Raw genomic sequence first — 21,507 nt, 5'->3', positions numbered from 1 at the left:
GTTCAGAGTGGTAAAACACTTGTGGAAAGTGAATGAGTCCCTGAGGGAAAGAGTCTCTCCCCATGTTCCAAGCACAACCCTTCAATCAAATATCTTTTTTCACATGCATTTAAGCAGACTTTTAAAATACACTTAGAGAAAAACCAAAAAAAAATTACATTAGATTCTTCTTTTCTTTGGTTAACCATAAATGTTTGTAAGGCACCATAGCCCACGGTGGGGAGGAAAATAATAAAGCAGTCCAGTAATATACTTCTATTTCCAGAACATGATTACCAAGGAGAGCGATCAGTGGCATGCATTTATTCGGCATTGTACTAAGTGCCTAGTTGTGTGGGGTAGAAAATAAGGGCAATAAGATCTTAATTAACAGATCCCTGGGAACCAAACATTGTAAAAACAAAGAAACAAACAAAATTCCTATGTAAGCTATACTAACAAATCTGCCTAAGGGTATGAAACAACATTAAAGGGATAGAGAACGGTGAAGCCACCATTCCTCTCTTGCCAAGTATTTGGGGGTCCTTTCCACCCCAGGGGAGAAACATCCTCTCTCAAATTCTCTTCACTTTCTCTTTCACTCAACAGACTGTGGTGGCTCCCTGCATCTTTGGCTAGGGCCTGGGACTGCAAAAAGAAACTAGATCCCACTAATGAGCCATGATTCTAGCCAGGATTAGCACAAGTCCTTGCAATCGCCTCCTCTCCCCATCTCCCCAGTCAAAACAGAGTATGATAACTAGTCACTCACACTGATAAAGGGATTGGCCAATTACAGTTCAAATAAAGCTCATTTGCACTAAAATGTGACCTCCACCATGCTTTTGAATTTTAAGTCTGTTTCTTTCAACCGGGCATAAGAAGTTTCAGATACCACTAAGCAGGTTTTAGGAGGAAGAAAGGGAGCTAGAATCACCTCAGTCCTGTTTATCTAACTGGCCCTAAAAGTCTCAGTTCAAATGTCCCCGCTTCAGAGAGTCTTTCTATGACATTGAATCTAAAATTGGTCCCCTATTACATTACGTGTTTTATTTTATTCACAGCACTTAACATTATCATAAATTATCTTGTTTGTTTCTTTATTGTGTGTTCCCCTGCATTTTTCTCTAAGCACTAGAAGAGCAGAAATCTTGTCGGTTTTGTTTTCTATTGTGTGTACAGGGCCTAATACACTGGCTAGAACATAGAAGGTTATCAGAATATAACTGTTGAATGAATGAATGCATGAATGAATGAGTGAATGAATGAATATATTTGACCACCTGATTCAGTGTGTTTGATAGGACATGTGCAATATTTGACAAGGGAGTGAAGCATACTCAATGGGGAAAGGATAGTTTCTTCAATTAAATAAATCTGTAGCAAACTGGATTGCAGAAGAATGCACAAAATGAAATTGGGCCCCTATCGTACACCACTCACAAAAAAGGAACTCAAAATGGATTAAAGACTTAAATGTAAGACCTAGAATTGTGAAATACCTAGAAGAAAACACAGGGGAAAAAGTTTCTTGACATTGGTGTTGGCAATAATTTTTTGGATATGATACCAAAAGCAGAAACAAAAGTCAAAAGCAAAAGTCAATGGATGGGACTATGTCAAACTTAAAAGCTTCTGCACAGCAAAAGAAACAACCAACAAAATTTAAAAGGCAATCTACCAAATGAAAGAAAATATTTACAAAACACATATCTGATAAGGGGTTAGTTTCCAAAATATTTAAAGAACTCATATAACTCAATAGCAAAACAATAACAATAACAATTAAAAGTTGACAGAGGAACTGAATAGACATTTTCCAAAGACATACAACATACAAATATCGAAATTATGTTGTACACCTGAAACTAATATAATGTTATATGCCAATTATAACTCAATAACAAAAGAAGGCATACAAATGGCAAAGAATTATATAAAAAGGTACTCAACATCACTAATTATCAGGGAAAGGCAAATCAGAACCATACTGAGATATCACCTCATACCTGTTAGAATATCTATTATCAAAATAACAAGAAAATAAAATAGAGAAGATTCAAGATGGCGGAGTAGATAAATGCTGTGCTTGCCTCATCCGCCAAAATTACAACTAAATTATAGAACAATCAGCCTGGAGAACCATCTGAAGTTTAGCTGAATGGAAGTTTTAGAACTAAGGATGTAAAGAAGTAGCCAAATGGAGACTGGTAGGAGGGACGGAGAAGCAAAATCAGCTGGTCCTACATCCACGTGTGGCAGTTGAAAGTCGGGAGAGAGAGTTCTGCCACAGAGATTCCCCACGAAAGAGTGAGGGACCCCTAATCACGCCCCCCAGCCCAGAGTACATGTGCCAGAAAGAGGAGCCCCCACAACTTCTGGCTGTGAAAAACAGTGGGGATTCTGACCATCCAAGTGGGACAGAAGGTCGTGGGAAACACAGACAGCCTCTTCAAGGGCCCACACAGGCATTCAACCTAGGCTCCGTTGGAAGGACGATGACTCTGGGGGTGTTGGAGACAAATGGGGAAAGACTGAGTTGTGTAAATTCGGGGTGAGGACTGGAGGAACAGTCCCCATTTTCCCAGTGTGGTGTCCTCCGCCCAGGCAGCTGGCAGACAGGCGCCATCTTTCCTGTGTTGAGTTCACCCCCACAGGCCAAATCTGAATCTGATTGTCCTGGTGAGTTCCACTGCTCCACCCTGCTGACTCACTGAAACCCTGTCTCACCCAACTTGCATACCACCGGAGGCTTTGTCAGTGGCTGAACCGTGTGGGAGCCAGCAGGTGGCAGAAGGCCTTGGAGCGTCCTGACTTTTTGCGGAGCTATCCCAGACCCAGAACTGGTGGCAGCCATCCTCAGTTTGCAGCATAGCCTCTCCAACATGCCTCCAGGTATAGCAAAGATAGCAACCAAATTTGGATCACTTTGTAGATCCTACGAGGTACTCCCTGGCCAGTCACAAGCAGTGGCTTACCTGGGCCTGCACCAGAGCCCCTCCCAAGAAGCCCCAGAATCAACATACTTGGAGGTTGGCTTCAAACCACAGCAGAGCACTGCCCAATTAGCCCCCCCAAGCAGCACATACAAAGGGCAATCTCAACAGGCACCAGAGCCCTGTGGAGTGAATCCTGCTCCATGTAGTAAGCCCCCTGCACAGCATCCCAAAAGCTATGGACATAGCCAAACCTCACAGCCGATCAGCCTGAGGTTCAATACCACCCACTGACATGCCAACAGCAATCAAGGCTCAATTATAACAGGAGGGCACATGCAACATACACAAGGGACACTCCTAGAACACACAGAGCAGGTGACCAGGGAGACTGTGCCACTGGGCCCCACAGGGCACCTACTACATAAGGCCATCTGGCAAGACTGGGAGACATAGTAGATCTACCTAATACATAGAAACAAACACACAGAGGTAGTCAAAATGGGGAAACAAACAAATACATCCCAATGAAAGAACAGGAGAAAACTCCAAAAAAACAACTAAGCAAAATGGAGGCAAGCAACCTACCAGATACAGAGTTCAAAACAATGGTCATAAGGATGCTCAAGGAACTTAGTGAGAACTTCAACAAAGACAGCAAGCATAAAAAATGACATAGAAACCATAAAAAAAGAACCAGCTAGAAGTGAAGAATACAATAACTGAAATAAGGAATGTACTAGAAGGAATCACCAGCAAACCAGATGAAGCGGAGGATCAAATCAGCAATTTAGAAGACAAGGTAGCAGAAAACACCCAATTGGAACAGCAACAAGAAAAAAGAATTAAAAAAAAAAAAATGAGGATAGTTTAAGAGACCTCTGGGACAACATCATGTGCAATAACATTCACATCATAGGGGTACCAGAAGGAAAAGCGAGAAAGCAAAGGATTGAAAATCTAATTGAAGAAATAATGACTGAGGAAACTTTCCTAACCTGGCGGAGGAAATAGACATACAAGCTCAGGAAGTGCAGAGTCCCAAACAAGATGAACCCATACAGACCCACACCAAGACACATTATAATTAAAATGGCAAAGGTTAAAGGCAAAAAGAGAATCCTAAAAGCTGCAAGAGAAAAGCAGTTAGTTACCTACAAAGGAGATACCATAAGATTGTCAGCTGATTTCTCAACAGAAACTTTGCAGGCCAGAAGGGAGTGGCAAGAAATATTCAAAGTGATGAAAAGCAAGGACCTACAATCAAGTGTACTCTATCAAGCAAGCCTCTCATTTAAAATCAAAGGACAGATAAAAAGCTTCCCAGTCAAGAAAAAGCTAAAGCAGTTCATCACCACAAAACCAGTATTACAAGGGATGTTAGAAGGACTTCTCTAAAATGGAACAAGAAATCAAAAATATGAATAACAAAATGACAATAACTACATATCTATCAACAATTGATTTCAATGTAAGTGGATTAAATGTTCTAATCAGAAACATAGGGTGGCTGAATAGATAACAAATGCTGCCTATAAAAGACACACTTCAGATTAAAAGACACATACAGACTGAAAGAAAAGGAATGGAAAAAGTTATTTCATGAAAATGAATATGAGAAAACTCTGGAGTAGCAGTACTTACACCAGACAAAATAGACTTTAAAACAAAGGCTATAACAAGAGACAAAGAAGGACCCAATAATCCCACTTCTGGGTATTTATTCAAAGAAACCCAAAACACTACTTCAAGGGGACGCGTGCATCCATATGTTCGTTGCAGCATTGTTTACATGGCCGAGATGTGGAGGCAGCCTGGGTGTTCATCAATAGAAGAATGGATAAAGAAGAAGTGGTACAGATATACAGTGGAATATTGTTTAGCCATGAAAAGGAATGAGTTCTTGCCATCTGCTGCAGGCATGGATTGACCTGGAGGGTATTGTGCTGAGTGGAGAATGTCAGACAGAGAAAGACAGATGTAATGTGATTTCACTTATATGTGGAATCTAAAGAACAAGGTAAACAAACTCATAGATACAGGGAACATTTTTATGGTTGCCCGATGGGAGGGGAGTTGGAGTGGTGGGTGAGAAGGGGGAAGGGATTAAGAAGTACAAGCTGGTTGTTACACAGTAGTGATGGGGATTAGAGTGTAGCATAAGGAATATTGTCAATAATATTGTAATAACTGTGTATGGTGTCAGGTGGGTACTAGATTTATTGCAGTGATAGATGGGAGGGGTTGGGTGGCAGGGTGAAAAAGGTGAAGGGATTAAGTACAAATTGGTAGTTACAAAACAATCATGGGAATGTAAAGTATAGGGAATATAGCCAATAATATGGTAATAACTATGTATAGTGCCACGTGGGTACTAGACTTGTCAGGGGGACCACTTCTTAAATTATATAAATGTCTAACCATACTGTACATCAGAAATTGATATAATATTGAATGTCAACTGTAACTGAAAAATTAATAGTGGTCCAAACTTCCAGGTATAAAACAAGTCATGGAGATATAATGTACAGCGTAGGGGATATAGTCAATAGTATTGTGATAGCGTGATACGGTGTCAGATGGTTGCTGGGCTTACCATGCTGATCACTTCTTTAGACATATAAGATGCTGAATAACTATTGTGTATACTTTAAACTAATATAACATTGTATGCTTACTATGTTTTTAATACAAATCGTAAAAAAAAATGACAAGTGTTAGCAAAGATGTGGAGAGTAGAGAACACTGTGCTATGTTGGTGGGAATATAAATTTGTATAGCCACTATGGAGAAACAGTATGGAGGCTTCTCAAAAAATTAAAAATAGAACTACCATATGATCCAGCAGTTCCACTTCTGGGTATACATCCAAAAGAAATCAAAACAGGGCCTTGAAAAGATATTTGCTTGCCCATGTTTATTGCAGCATTATTCATAATAACCATGACATGGAAATAACCCCAGTTTCCAAGAGATAAATGGATAAAGAAGATCTGAGATACACACACACACACACACACACACACACACACACACACACAAAGTTCTGACAATTAAGTTCGTGAACTCATCCTAGAAAAAGTGCTATATACCTCATTGCTGAATATCACTGTGGTTACCTTTGAAGTACTCCCCTTGGGAAGCTATGCACTGATGCCAGCACCTAGTCCACCCTTCAAAGCAGTTTTGGAACTCTTTTTGTGGAATGGCCATCATAGCTGTTGTCATATTGCCCTTGATGTCCTGAATGTCATCAAAATATCTTCCTTGCAATATTTCCTTTATCTTTGGGTAAAGAAAAAAGTCATTGGGGGCCAGATCGGGTGGGTAGGGAGGGTGTTCCAATATAGTTTTTTGTTTACTGGCTGAAAACTCCCTCACACACAGTGCTGTGTGAGCTGGTGCATTGTCGTGATGCAAGAGCCATGAATTGTTGGTGAAAAGTTCAGGTCGTCTAACTTTTTCATGCAGCCTTTTCAGCACTTCCAAACAGTCAACTTGTTTAACTGTTTGTCCAGTTGGTACAAATTCATAATGAATAATCCCTCTGATATCAAAGAAGGTTAGCAACATCATTACAACAAGTTTGTGAACTTAATTGTCAGACCTCATATATGATATATTATATATGTATGACATATATATGCATTAAAATATTATTCACACAAGAAAGAAGGAACTCCTCCCATTTGTGACAACATGGATGAAACTTGAGGGCATTCTGCGAAGAGAAATGAGTCAGACAGAGAAAGACAAATACCATATAATATTACTTGCTTGTGGAATCTAAAACAGCCAAACTCACCGAAACAAAAGGTGGTGGTTACCAGGAGCTGGAGGGTGGGGGAACCGGGGAGACGTTGGTCAAAGGGTACAAGTTATAAGATGAATAATTTCTGGGGATTTAATGTACAGCATGGTGATTACAGTTAATAATACTGTATTATATATTCAAAATTTGCTATGAGTAGATCTTAAATGTTCTCACCACAAAAAAGCTGGAATGTGAGGGAGGTATTAGCTAATGCTATGGTAGTCATCATTCTTCAATATATACGTGTATAAATCAACACATTGTACATCTTAAACCTACACAATGTTATATGTCAATTATAGCTCAATAAAGCTGGGGTGAGGGAAAGAGCAGAGAGCAGAGGTTTGGAGATCTGAAGCATCACATTTTGGTCTCTATGCCCTAGACCAGGGCTGTTCACATTGCAGTCACTCAAGAACCCAAGGCTGTTGGAGGCCCATCTCCACTCTACTCTCACGATTTCCAAACGCAGGGGTGGGGATAGTGGAGAGAAGCCCACAGTGAATCACAAGGAGGATTTTTAAAACTTCTACCTGGAAGTGACACATGCCACTGCCATTCAAATGTCATTGCCCAAAGCAAGACTTACGTCCACACCTCAACTCATGAGGGTGAGGATGTATAATCCTCCCACAGGAATGGGCACTGAATGTTGTTGTAACTTTATAATTATCTATAATTATTCCCTAGTACTTGAATTAAGAGGAAAAGCCATGGGTTAGGACAAGGACCATCGACTCTAATCCTAGGTAGAACTAGATCCATGGAAATTAAAGAAAGAATGAGGGTCCCTTTTCTAGGTCCCATTCCCTGAGGTACTTTGAGAAGCCATAGGCAAGCACCATAGTTTAAAAAAAAACAAAAACCATGAAGATATGCTGCAATATACTATTAGGTATGTTATTAACTTTAACATTTAAATCTCTGAGACCAAAGTAGTCTAGCAAATAATATCAAAACAACTCGGTAATTTAGAAATGTCTGAGTTGCTCTACATTTGTCCATAACCCTCAAGGCTGAAAACGCTCTCCTTGCCTAGCCGCACTGGGCATGCTCTGCATTCCTTCACATACTGCAGTGTGCCTCTGGTGCACAGCAGAAGAAATGTTTGTCTTCCAAAGTCTCCATGTCTTGGGTGGGGAACTGTCTGGCCTGGGCTTTCAATGTGTCATTCATCTCACTCCTAGGAATCAATGCAAACCCTAGAGCCCAAAATGTGAGCATCTGGGGTATGGATGCTGCAGGGAGCAGAGGTCATGGTACAGCTGGAGAAAATCAGTCTTCTACTCTCAGGGAGTCCTGGGTGAGAAGAACAGTACTAAGAGGAATTCTATGGAAAGAGATAGGGGAGATCTTTAATAATCTCACTCAGGCCCAGGACCAAACTTGGTGATGGTCAGCCAGCCAATGTGACTGGCCAGTTGCTGGTGCCAAACAGTATATGGGCATCCTAGAGATGTCAGGAGGAAGTACATTGGTCTGTTTGGACAACTCTATGCCAGTTACTCAGACGGTGAATTTTAACCCAGAAAAGTGAAAGCTTCATAACCATTGACAAAATGCAGAGCCCGTGGCTAAGTACTGCCAATGGAGGGAAGGCGTGTTCTGAAAGGAGAAAGTGAGCTGTCTTAGTTGGCTAGGCCCATCATAACAAAATACCACAGACTGAGTGGCTTAAAATGACAGAAATTTATTTTCTTGTAAATCTGGAGGCTGGAAGTCCAAGATCAAGGTGTTGGCAGGATTGGTTTCCTCTGAGGCCTCTCTCCTTAGCATGCAGTCACCGACTTCCTAACTCTTCACATGGTTGTCCCTTTCTGTGTGCATACTCCTGGTGGCTCTCTGTGTGTCCTGATCTCCCCTTCTGATAAGGACACCAGTCAGACTGGATTAGGGCCCACCCTAGTGACCTCATTTTAACTTAATTACTTCTTTAAAATCCCTATCTCCCAAAACAGCCATATAATAATGAGGTACTGAGAGTTAGGGCTTTAACATATGAATTTAGGGGAGACACAATTCAGCCCATAACATAGACTTGAAACACATATTAAAAATACCTGAGGGGTGGACAGGTGGCTCAGTTGATTAGAGAGTGAGCTCTGGGCAACAAGGCTGCTGGTTCGATTCCCACAGGGTCCAGCGAGCTGTGCCCTTGGCAATTAGAATGAAGACAATGAGCTGCAGCTGAGCTGCTGCTGAGCTGGGGGGTGGCCGGCAGAGGGGTGGGGGTAGCTGGATGGCTCAGTTGGTTGGAGAGCCTACTCTCAGCCACAAGGTTGCCGGTTCGACTCCAGCAAGGAATGGTGGGCTGCGACCCCTGCTACTAAGATTGAACACAGCACCTTGAGCTGAGTTGCCACTGAGCTGCCCAGGGGAAGCTGGATGGCTCAGTTGGTTAGAGTACCAGCTCTCAACAACAAGGCTGCCTGTTCAATGCCCGCATGGGATGAAAACAGCAACTGGACTTGGAGCTGAGCTGCGCCCTCCACAACTAACATTGAAAGGACAACAAGTTGACTTGGAGCTGATGGGTCCTGGGAAAAACACACTGTTCCCCAATAAAGTCCTGTTCCTCTTCCCCAATAAAATAAAATAAAATAAAATAAAATAAAATAAAATAAAACCCACAAAAAAACAAAAAACCTGAAACTCCTCACCCTGCCCGAATTAACACAGGGTATCAAGTATGAGTGCCCTGAATTTCCTGTCCTTCTCAAAATCTCCTTCTGCAATTCCAGTCAGATGTTTGTGAACATCTATTTTTTCCCTCCATGTCTCTTAGCCTCAGTTTCATAGTTTCCATACCTTTATCTTCCTGTACAGCATTGTAAGATGATTCTTCAGGCTTTTCTTCCAATTTACTAATTCTCTCTTTAGCTGTGATTTATCTGCAATTTTAAGTATTACATTTTAAATCTCAATTATATTTTACATTCTAGAAATTCTATTCGGTTCTTTTGAAACTGCCTATTTATTCTTGATGGTGTTTTGATTGTTTCTTATGTTTACAATGCCCTCTGTCTCTTCATAAATATTTTAAGCACATTTACTTTACATTCGGTACTAAATAATACTGTTCCCAAAATTCTTGGGGTCTAATTCTGTCCTCCACTGTTGCTGCAGAGCTGAATTTTTGGTGGTTTATTTTCTCATTGATGTTTAGTTTTTTATTGTTGGTTCATTTAAGGCTCCTGTTCAGTGTAGAAATCCTGAAGCATCTGGATAGAAGTTACATCCTTCCATATACCCAGTGGCTTGGGTTGTTAAGAACTAGAAGTATTTTTAAAATAATTATTCTACCTGCAGGTTCCTGGACTACGCAAGTAAACACTAAACCTCCGACAGGATAGGCACGGGATTATAAAGTCCCAGGAAAGACTCTTTTGTTTTTGTTTTTCATCCCTTTGGCCAAGGTCTGAGACAAACATCTTTCCTTGTTGGCTTCCTTCTGCCAGAGGATGGATTTGTTTTTTCTAACCCAACTTTTTACGTGAGACCCTTAGCTTTTTCCAGATCTCAGTGCTCCTTCTCATAGGCCTTTACTCTTTTTCCCGACAGAGAACCCAGCTTCCAGGATCAGCAGATACCCCAGAGCAGCCCTATGCTTTAGGGTTTGGTGATCACTCTGGTTTCAACTTTTATTTTTTGCCCCCTCCTGTGAGTCTCACTTTCTGATAAGTTTAGCTGTACTTTTAACCAAATGTTTGGTGTATATTATCTGGTGTTTGTAAGGGAAATTTTTTCAGCATTTCCAGTCAGCTATGTTGCTGGAGGCAGAAGTTTGTTTGCAGCCCCTGTAGGCTGGGGCTTCTGCAACCACTTAGGCTTTCTTCAGTTATGTCTGAAAGAACTGCGCTCTTGCTTCAGTTTAGGGGTACAGGGTGCCTCCTTCCCTTTGTGCATCTGTGCGTGAGACTCCATGGAAATATCGTATTGTAGCAAACAGATCCTGGGTCTGAGACTCAGAAAACTGGAGTTCTAGTTTCAACTCTGCCCATTATAGAAATCCATAAAACTCTCTGTAACTTAGTTGTTTTTTGTTTTTTAATCTATGAAATAGGATGGTAATCATTGCATTATTTATTTTTTATAATTGGGAGGGTAAATATGTGACAAGTGGGCATACTCATAAAGTCCTTTGTTAACTCCAAGCCACTCTGTAACTACAGTAAAGTATCAAGCACACTTTCTGAAAGAGGATGGTCAATGCTCTGATGTACTTGCTCCTGGAGTGGGATCTGTCCGATTAAGGCATCCAGATTCATTTGTAAGGATTCAAAACACACTCTTTTGGTAAACTAGCACATAGTGTATACTACCGGCATCTTCCTTCTACTTATAAACAACACAGTACCACAGTAAAAAGAGAGGGTTGAAAGAAAACAACTCTGAGATGCAAATTGTGTTTTCTTACACCTTAGGAGTTCAGCCTATCTAAATATTTGTGTTCATTCAGTTCCATTTATTTTGCTCTATCTCACTCACTCTGTTGGGTTTCTTGGAGCTTTTCTTCACATTATTGAAAAACAAAATTCGGTTGAGTAAATTTGAAGCTCGAATTGGCTTGATGAAGTGATTCATGCACCAGGCAGCAAGCATCCTGTCCAGCAACCAGAAAGGTGCCCTGAGTGGTTGTACAAAATATAGGGGGAAAGGTGGGGCAAGAGAGCTGTTAACAAAGAAAAGGTTCTTCTTGGGCCTGGATATCTTCTCTTTGGTGGAAGAGAGAAAAGTAAGGGTTTTTATCACGCAGATTGCCTCTTCTTTCTCTAAGGGGATGAGAGGGCCCATGAGATCGTTTACCTTACTGGTGTTTGACCAGAAAATTCCAGACTGAATGATTTAGATTACGTTTCTGGGAGAGGCTGAAACTGCAACTAGATCAGGTATTAAATCTAAGTTTGGTATCATGGGCTTTTTAGCATAACTGACACGATTTTGGGACTGTCATTTTCTGTTCAGCATCATCTGAGTTCCTTAGGCCAGACTCATCAGAAAAATACCTTCATAACTGTTCCTGGTTGTACCTGCCGTTTATCTCAGCTTGACCCACTCTGAGAGTCTCTAAGCTCCCTCTTTGTGTCTTCTATCAGTGACCTGCCTGTCCCTTTGGAAAGGGCAGTGACATTCTGTCTTCTCTGGGGATGGCGGCAGGCTTCCCCCTTCCATTCCCATTGTTTATGTCCCAAACGGTGTTTTACAACCCAAAAGGGTTTTTCCTCCAATATTTTAAAGCGTTGCTACTCAGTGTGTCTCCTCAGACCCACGGCATTACTGGGAACTTGTTAGAAATACAGCATCTGAAGCCTTTCTTCAGACCTACTGAATCAGAATCTGCTTCTTAAAGAGATCCCTGGGGATTCACAGGAACATTCAAGTTTGAAAAGGACTGTTTTAAAAATCATCCTACTAAAAAAAAAAAAAAAAAAAAAATATCCTTAAACCAGTAATTCGCAAATTTATTCACTTTTGACACACTTGTCCAAGTACATGTTCAGTAAGCTTCATTTTTTTCCCCTGTCAAAACCCACCTCAAAGGATTCCTTAAACAAGGCTCCTAATGTTCTAACTCATTCTTCAGGTTTTCCCAAGGGCAAGTGTGGCTGTTCCAGCTTCACTGCCTAATGGGTATCTTCACCTCTGGCTGTGTACACCTGGTGAGGATGGGCCCAGGACGCATTAGGTCACCTGGTGAGGAAGCTAGTGAGTAGTTTCTCAACACAGTGCTTCTGACTTCACTCTGAGGGCAGAGACATCACACCCTTCTCTCTGGTATTAAAAACATGGGGGAAATCTTTCTTAAATGGCTATTTAACTCGATCTCTGTCATTTGGTTTCCTCCCATCTCCCCACAACCAGAATGTGCTCACAAACTCCTGTCCAAGCTGAGTATTCAGGTTGGGTTCAAGTTCCAGCCCAGGTGTTTTCTTACTATGTGACCTTGGCCAAGTTTCTTAACCTTTCCTAATCTACTTCCTCACCTATAAATGAAAATAATAAAAGTATTAAGGAGAAGCAGAGTTTGCCACCCCAAAGTATGACTTTTGGGATAGTGATTATTTTAAGCTGGTTATTTTCAAGAAGCAAAAGACTGAGGAAAACCCTTTGATCTTGCCCCTAACTGCCTAAAAGAATTTAGATAGCAGACCTGCTCTAGGAAGGGAGATAGCATCGCAGATAACTATAGTTTAATATAAATTAGTGTGTGATCAACAGAGGTTTGATCAAAGTCCTTTCTGTGTCACATTGTTAAAGATGGCCCAGCAAATATTTGTTACCAAACATTTGCTTTTTTATCTCTCTGGGAATCGCTTTCCTGACTTTTAAAGTCCCAAGCCACAACCCTACTCCCAGCCCCCAGCCCTTTCTCCTTAGGTCAAGATGGCATATAAGCTTCAACTGCCAGATCTGTGCCCAGGTCTTATATTCTTATGGAACCCTTGTATCTGCATACGCAATGCAATAACTTTGGTCATTTTTCTCCTGTTATTCTGTCACATATTAATTAGATTATTAGTCCAGCCAGAAGAATTTAGAAAGGTAGAAGGAAATTTTATTTTTCCTCTCCCCCAATATCTACCTCATAATGTTGTTGTGAATATTTTCAGAGGTAATGCTTGCAAAGTATTCAGCGCCACATTTGCTGAAAACTAAACATTGACAAATTTTAACATATGATCAAAAGATGCATTGGCAGAGATGGCTAGGTGCCTACCTGTGGAGGACTGGCACTTTGGTGGACTCCAATGAACCATGCTTTCTTGTACGCGTGCCTTTGTGTCGTGCCTTCCCACTGTGACTCTGGGCTTGGCCATGTGACTAGCTTTGGCCAGTGGGACCATGACACCCATGATGTAAGTGGAGACTTGATAAGCACTTGTGCGCTGGGGCTGATTCTCTTGGAATTCTCCTCCTTGGAACCCAGCCACCAGTCCACAAGGAAGCCCAAGAAGCCAAGTGAAGGAGAAATGAGGTCTTGGCCTACAATCCCCTGCTGAGTTCCAGCCAGGGACCAGCATCACTCCTACTGGCTCTAGGAGTGAGGCCATTTCAGAACATTTGGCCATCCCAGTGCCTCAACATACACCACATGAAGCAGAAAAGCTATCTGGTCAACCCACAGAATTATGAGAAATAAAAAAAATATATTATATTGTTTCAAGCCATTACATTTTGAGGTTGTTTTACAGCAATGGATAAACCCAATATCCATTCTCTCCTGTTTCCTATTAGCAGAACTCCAATTTCATTTGGTGTGCAGTGTACCCAGCTCAGAATCTATACTTTCCCTCCTTTCTTTCAGATGGGAGTGGCCATTTGACACAGTTTGGGCCAATAAAATTAAGATGTTGGGTGAGGCTTACACAAAATCTCCAGAAGAGGGGCAGACCATACTGGCTGTCCACTCTTCCCCTTCTTCCTGCCTGGAACACAGAATTGATGCTGTAGCTGGGTAAGCTATCTTCTAAAAATGAGGGAAAAATCTAGAGGATCACAAAGACCTCACACTTGACATCCTTCAGCCACTGATCCAAAGCAAGCCACTATTTAACATGTGAGGAAAACAAGCCCCTTTTTGTTAAAGTTGCTGTTATCTTGTAACAGGCACTGTTATCCCTGTAATAGGCAGTGATCCTGACACTGAGAATGTTTCAATCGCAACATTATTTACCAGCACAGAAGCTGCAGAGCGTAGTCATTCTCAACCCAGGCTGAATATTAGAATAGGAATCTCTGTGGGTGGGGATGAGTTTACTTATATTTTGGTTCCCAAGAACACTGCTTCATAAGATTTCAGCAGAATAGTATGCTTCACATTTTTAAGCACAAAGCTTGCCAGAAAATATGGCTTCACAAAGCCAAGACTAGTGCTAAAGAACTAGAAAGCAGCATAAAGTCATCTGTCTTCTTTCGGTGACTCTTTGTCCGTGTATGTCTATAGGCCACCTCTCCAAATAGGTTGGAAGCTCCTTGAAGGTCGAGAACATCTCATATTTTCCATTTCTATGTGTGTTCAACACTGTATCATATATATGAATTGATAAAGTTTCCATATAAGACTTAGCAAATACTACCCTAGAAATGTTTAAATTATAGCCTATGACATTTTTAATAACAATTGAATTGATTTCAGTGTATACCACTGTTTTATTTTCCCCCATATTCTATGAATCTCTTATGTTTCTCCATATTAGTTATAATTATTTATTTACCTCTTACTCTGTGCCAGGTACTATTTTACATGCTTCATATGTGTTAATTATGTAATCTCCAAAATAACCCAAGAGGAAGTACTAGTATTAGTCCCATTTTGCAGATGAAGAAACTGAGGCAAAGAGAGATTAAGTGGTTTACCCGAAATTGCACAACTAGCAACGTGGAGAAGCCAGAGATCAAACACACTATCTGACAGAGTATTTCTTTTTCTTTCTTTTTTTTTTTTTTTTTCTTTTTTCATCTTTACTTCATGTTTAAAAAACAAAGATGGAGTTTAGTCATGATTGCTGCCCAGTAGCTGACAACTGTTTCAGGTTGGAGAAGCCTACTCTCTAGGCCACACTGGGAGGACTCCTGCTTGGATACAACTTCTCTGTTCTCACCAGTCTTCTGCAGAACTGTCCTCACACACACTATTACACACTTTCTCTAAAATGCCCCTCTAACCTTGAATCATTTTCCATCCCTCTGAATCAAGCATTAGGAAAGTAAGAATGCCCAGGCTTGGAACAGAAGGCACTGTGGTCAGGGAGGGAGAATCAGGATGAGAAGAAACACACTGAATGTTCTCATAATTTATATTTTTTAATATGAGTGTGTTATGTTGGATGTGAATGGAAAGTCCTCTTTAGGTATACAGTTTAAATTAAAATGTTTTAAAGTACTTTCCAGAAACCCACAAAGCAAATATGAGACCCACTCAGACCTCCACCTCCCTCTCTTTGTCCCTGGCCGCTGGGTCTTTTGGTGGCAAATTTCCCAGACCAACTCACTGCCAACTTAGTCTTCTGGTTCTCTCAAAGGGCCTCCAAAATTCCCTTTCCTGTTACATAATTCTACAGAGCAAGGTCCCCTCTGGTTGGCTAACCAATCTTGATATTCTTAACATCAGAACACTGCCCTTCTCCCTTTTATTGGTTTACTATTGTGAAGCCAATTTGTCTTCTTGGCATTTGTGTTCTAAGGGTTCTAGGAATCCATGGGAGGAAGTCAACATGGTCTCTTTTCCTGCTTCTGCTCTGCTGGCTTCTAGAGACCTTCTCTGTCCCACTTCAGCTCTGTGGAATATGTCCACAGGGATCTTTCTGGTTCCCCTACTTCTGTCTTTCTCTCTTCTGGCATGTCACAGGACAGTCAGAACACTTTCACAAACAGGAAGTCTAGAACAATAAGTTATAGGACTGTCTTTGAAAGAGAAGGCAGAGGAAGAATGATAACTTTACCTTAGAAGAACCTCTGTCCTGAATGTGAGAAACCTGCTTAAGGCACATATTTAGATAGCTGAAGAATTTGTATTAAGGCAAAACAAACAAAGGACTTGTGGAATTTTGTTAAATATCTTCACACTGCAGTCATATATCTTAAGCAATAACATTCTGCTGTGGAAAATGTCTCTTAAAAAATGTGTTCACTAGCACAGTCAAAAGACCAATTTTGAAAACAACAAGTGATCGACCTCACATAGTCTCTTAAGGATTTTAAAGAGAGTGACAAAAATGGAAATGTGAAAATGAATGACAGAAGCTAAATGGCTACAAAACCTTCAAACAACATAAACAAGAAGCCTTAACAGATGCGAAACAACGCATCAGCGAAAGTAGTACACAGGATTATTATAGATGCACTATTTGGATAGGAGGAAAGCACACATTAAAATAGCTCACAGGCAGAAGTTGATCTCAATGAAGACAAAAAAATTCGGAGCTCAGGTTTAATGCCATAACAGAAAAGAGAACCAGGCCAACAAAAACAGCGGCTTGGTTTCAAATCACTCTATCAAGAAATCATTCTGGAACAGTGACTGTTGCAAAGGCCTTTGCAAGAACCACCCCACCCGCTTCACCTAGTATCACTTTGCTTGCAATGCTAAATCGAGAAACAGATGCTCCAGGCATATCATGAACAGCCCAGTACAATGTGGCCCCGCTCCCTAGGGAGAGGGTATAAAATGACGATGCCTGGGCCCACACCAGACCACTCTAATCATTTTCTAGGGTATGAGGCCAAGACAACTGGTGATTTTTAAAGGCAGGTGACTTTAATGGGCGGCCAATATCATAGCATACTGCAGAGGATGGAAGAAAACTTGTGCTAGGCACACTCACGGATTTACATGCCAAGGTATTGCATCTGACTGTGGAACTTTGTGACAGCCCTTTCTCTGAGCCTTTTGATAACACCAAACTGCCTTCTGGATATTCAGGAGCTCTTCCTGGTGCCTTCCTCCACAACCTCAATGGGAGAATATTTACCGGACGTTCTGACATGTGTAGCAGAAAACCCAACTTGGCAGCACGGTGATTATTTGGATTGTCTCAAAATGTTCCTTCTGCAAAAGGAGAGGCCACCTAGCTGGAGCTTTGGGTGTTTGTTACCTGTTCCAAGGTGACGTCGCCTGGGTTCTAGTCCTCTCTTATCCAGTCCTCTGCCAGAAGTGGGAGAAGTAATGAGATCCACACGAGAGTAGTTTATAAACAGAGGTGGCCTGCAGGCAATATGGAGTAGAGCGGGAGAGGACCTCTCTGGAGCTGGACATCCCAAGCTTGGATTTTTTGGCCCCACTCTTTCTGTTTCTATAATTTGGGCAAATTGCTGGATCTCATTGAAACTCCATTTCTGCATCTGTAAAAACAGGATAATACTCCATTCAAGTTGCTCAGAGGATTAAAACAAACTACATCTACTAGATCCTCAATCCGTATTAGCTCTTAAGGAGACAAAGACGCACAGCGGTTAAGAGTGAAGGCTCAAGAGCCAGACTGCCCTAGTTTGAATTCCAGTACTGCCACTTCCTAGTTGTGTGCCTTTGGACAAGTTACTCAATCTCTCAGTCCCCTCATGTGTGCAAAGGGGATAATTATGGTATTGATAAGGTTGATGTAAGGATTAAATTAGGGTGGCCTGTCATCTCAGTTTGCTCAGGACAGGCCTAGTTTATGCTTTTTGTCCTAGCATCTTGGCTGGTTTAGAATTTCCCTGCCCCATTTCACTCTCAAAAGTGTCAACAGTGTCCCAGATTGGATAATTAAGTATATAGCCATGGTAGTTAATATATATACATCACTTAGAAAAGTGCCTGGTATGGAGTAGATGCTAAATGTGTATTAGATGTTAATATTAACCCCTATCTCAGTGATAGCCAATAGAAATATAATTAGGCCAGATACTAATTTTTAATTTTCTAGTTAACCACATTTTGCAAAGCAAAAATAAATAACTAAAATTAGTGTCAATGATATATTTAATCTAGTATAGCAACATACCCTAAATATTAACATTTCAATATGTAATCAATATAAAAATGAGTAAGACATTTTTCATTTATTTCCTCCTAAGTCTTTGACATCTTGTGTGTTTTGCATTTATTGCACATCTCATTTTGGACTAGTGACATTTCAAGTGCTCTGTAGCCTAGCAGACTAGTGACATTTTAGGTCTTCACATGTAGCCAGTGGCTACCACACTGGACAGCACAGTTCTATAGACTTTACTTTTCTCTTATGAGATGATGGGCCAGTCTTGAGATCTTCTCATGTCTATAATGTCAAGGTTGAAATGCTTAGCACCTCTGCCATTCTCCTCCAAGCAGGGCTCTGATGCAGACCTTTGGAGTGTATCATTGCCATGCATCTTAACCTCACCTCCTGAGCAGATATCCAAGGTCACCGAGAAGGAATGTGTAGTAACCTACCCTTGGAAAAGTCTCTGCTGGCTTTCTGGCAAGTGGAAAACTGTGGGCCAATCAGTGTTTGCAGGCTACTTTGTTACTATGGTCTTATTAAATTATGAAAAGCAAGGCTAGAGTTATATTACTAATGTCTCCCATGTCATAGTTTCCTTTTATTTGAAAATATTCCCACGAAAATACAAAACGTGTTTTTTTCTATGAATATTTGGGCTTTTTTTCTGTAGATTTTCTCCCTCTAATCTTCTGATTGTATTTTTGTTTCATTCTCTGGACTGGGTCCAATACTGCCACATTCCTCTACATCATGCTGCCTCTAACTAGACCCAGAAGAGCAGTCAGATCCTGACCAAACACCAAATAAAGTGGAGGGTTACTTTTTGGCTCTGGTATGACACTTATCTCTATTTCCTCCTTTAGGGATAGTTTCTTGTGACCCCCAAAAGTCTTAGCTTTGGTTACCCAGACTTCAGAAGTTCCTAATCTGGGGAGATTGTTGAGAGATGGAGCAAGAAAGAAGGGATGTGGTATTATTTAATTTCAAAAATGAAAACCTGGCCCTACCAATCAATGAATTTCATTTATAGATGCTACTAAGTTCTGGATGGCAACAATCTTAGGAGTTTATAATCTTATTGGTATGGCACGATTGACCTGCTAGAACAATTAGAGAATAAAACTTTGCTGTAAAATGTAAGGACAACACTGCTTATAAAGTCTCTAGAAGTTTAGGATGTTAGAGCTGGAAACATTCTCAGAGGCCATGCCATTCAGTGTCTTCTTTTACTGAATAGGAAAGTGGGGCCAGAAAAGGTTCAAATACTTGGAGAATTTCAAATGGCAAGTTAGTACAAGAGAAGGGTTGGGAAACCTGGTCTCCTTGCTCTTGGTACTCCTATTAGTGCCTGTCACACCAGTTACCTTGATTTTGGGGTCATTCCTCTATTGAAATACAACATGCTATTCCTCCCCAAAAAGTTTTACCAACTTTACACGGATTAGATAGTTATTTTGTCTTTGTTTCCTTCTCTCAAACCCTCCACCTGGGCCTGGTCTCCATCAAAGGGCAGTATTCTATGTATCCTGAATCCAGTAAGCATTTTTAAAAGGCCTAGGCAAAACAAAACAAAGAAAAATCCAATTAACTATGAGGAGGCACTGTTCAATCCTATACTTGACCACCAATCCTCCTGCAGGTGGCAGAACTTGTGCTGTGGGCTGAGTTTCAGGGGAGGGGGAATTGGGAAGAAGATCTTAGAACATTGGACTAACTATAAGAGTCCTTCCCTCCTTAACCCCCCACCCAGAGCTGGGCTTGCTGGTAGTAGAGGGTGGGATTATAAATTAAGGAGAAAAAGCACACAAGCCACCAGGGAAGCCATGTGGGAAGGCTCACAGCTGAGTGGCTGGGGCAGGGTTCCGCAATGTAAAAGAGAAACAAAAGAAGAGAGACAGGGTTTCTATGAACAAAAGGCTGATGACTTTGCCTTACCCAACTATTGTTTAATGTTTGATATTTTCACTCCTTCAGCTACAGAATATGCACGTTAACTTTCCAAGGTGGCATGACATACCCTGAGCCATGCTCCAAATCCCACCCTCCCAGCTGCCCCTGCTTAAACGAGGAGAGGAGATGGACCTGCTAAAAGCAGACCAGAAAGCTCACAAGTGGCAGTATTGTTTCCTCCCAAAGAGCCCCATATGAACCACAATGAAAAACTGTTTTGTGAAAATGGTCAGCATTAAACCAAAAGGAAGTTTGCCAGTTCACATTTCTTTTGGAGCGTGATTTTACTTGAGAGGGATAAAGGGCAGAACAGGAGTATACATCCCATTTTAAACTGGTTACCGATCACTTCTTTGAGGAATCTCTGATGCAAGATTTAGGAAGTGAAGACAATGTAGCCAGTTACACAGCTTTTGCTCCCCTTTTGATAAGTCACCTGTTAAAGCTAAGACAGGCTTTTCTCTTGGCTAGTGATGAGGGATTGGAGGTAGGTGGATGGGGGGATGGGCAGGGGGGTGGAAGATAGAAGCACAGATAAAGTTTGACATGGCCAGGATCTGACCAAGGCGTTATAAACTGAATTGTTAGGGTGAATTTCACTTTTGTTGGAATTAAAAAAAAAAAAAAATTCAATTGATTTAGAGTTGATCCCACCACAAAGGACTCATACCACTTACTTATTCTAGAAAGCTTCCTGTCCTGCGCAAAAGATGCAGAGCTAACCCAGAGAAAGGAGGGGCTTTGATGAATAAAGACTTTCTAAGCCATAGCTGGTTATCATGACTAGAATGAATGGAAAAGCCGTCCCAAATTAAATAAGCAAGTGGTTGAAATTCTTGGAATTAAAGGAGGAGTTCATCATGATTCAAACGCTGGTCGAAGCGGCTGGGGAAGGGAGAGAAGCTGAAGTTGACTGGGGAGGCTGGCCTTCCCCTTTGCATGTGGGGCACCGCTTCGAGGGCGCTCCCCATTCGTGCCTCTCAGTACCGGCTGCATGTAGGTTTCTCCGAACTCCGCTGCAGAGCAACACTTGACGCTGGTAGTTTTCTCTCGCCACCTGATGAGTGTCACTCCAGCCAGTTGGTTTAGTCCAGAGACTCTGACCACGTTCTAGTTTACTTTCTGTTCAATGATTATGGAAAATGTAACTGATTTGAATCTGGTTAGAAGGCGCTTGGATCAGTGACTTTTAAAATACTCCCACGACCACAACCGACTTTAGAAGTTGACTAGAAATGAATACTATTCGGGAACTCATCCGTCCTAAACCCGTGGGCCAGAGCACCGGTCGTTTCCACCACGTACAGGTAGGTGATGATGATGAAGATGAAAACAGATCAGCCGGGAAGGGTCCCACGATCCGTGC

At 41.3% G+C, this 21,507-nt stretch overlaps 1 protein-coding gene across 2 annotated transcripts in view; it reads left to right on the top strand.

Moving 5' to 3' along the window:
* Positions 1-21,110: 21,110 nt before the first annotated feature.
* RAI14 (retinoic acid induced 14) overlaps positions 21,111-21,507 on the top strand; it is a 135,210-nt gene continuing 134,813 nt past the window's right edge. Inside the window, exon 1 of one of the 2 annotated variants that reach the window (XM_074329024.1) lies at positions 21,111-21,448. The gene's annotated coding sequence lies outside the window, so the exon portion shown is untranslated. The remainder of the gene's footprint in view (positions 21,449-21,507) is intronic. The other variant, XM_019737233.2, reaches the window with a different exon arrangement.

This window comes from Rhinolophus sinicus, linkage group LG03 (genome assembly GCF_036562045.2).
Source record: "Rhinolophus sinicus isolate RSC01 linkage group LG03, ASM3656204v1, whole genome shotgun sequence".
Lineage (NCBI taxonomy): Eukaryota > Metazoa > Chordata > Mammalia > Chiroptera > Rhinolophidae > Rhinolophus > Rhinolophus sinicus.
Note: the sequence above shows the minus strand (reverse complement) of the source record. Positions and strands in the feature narration are given on the sequence as shown.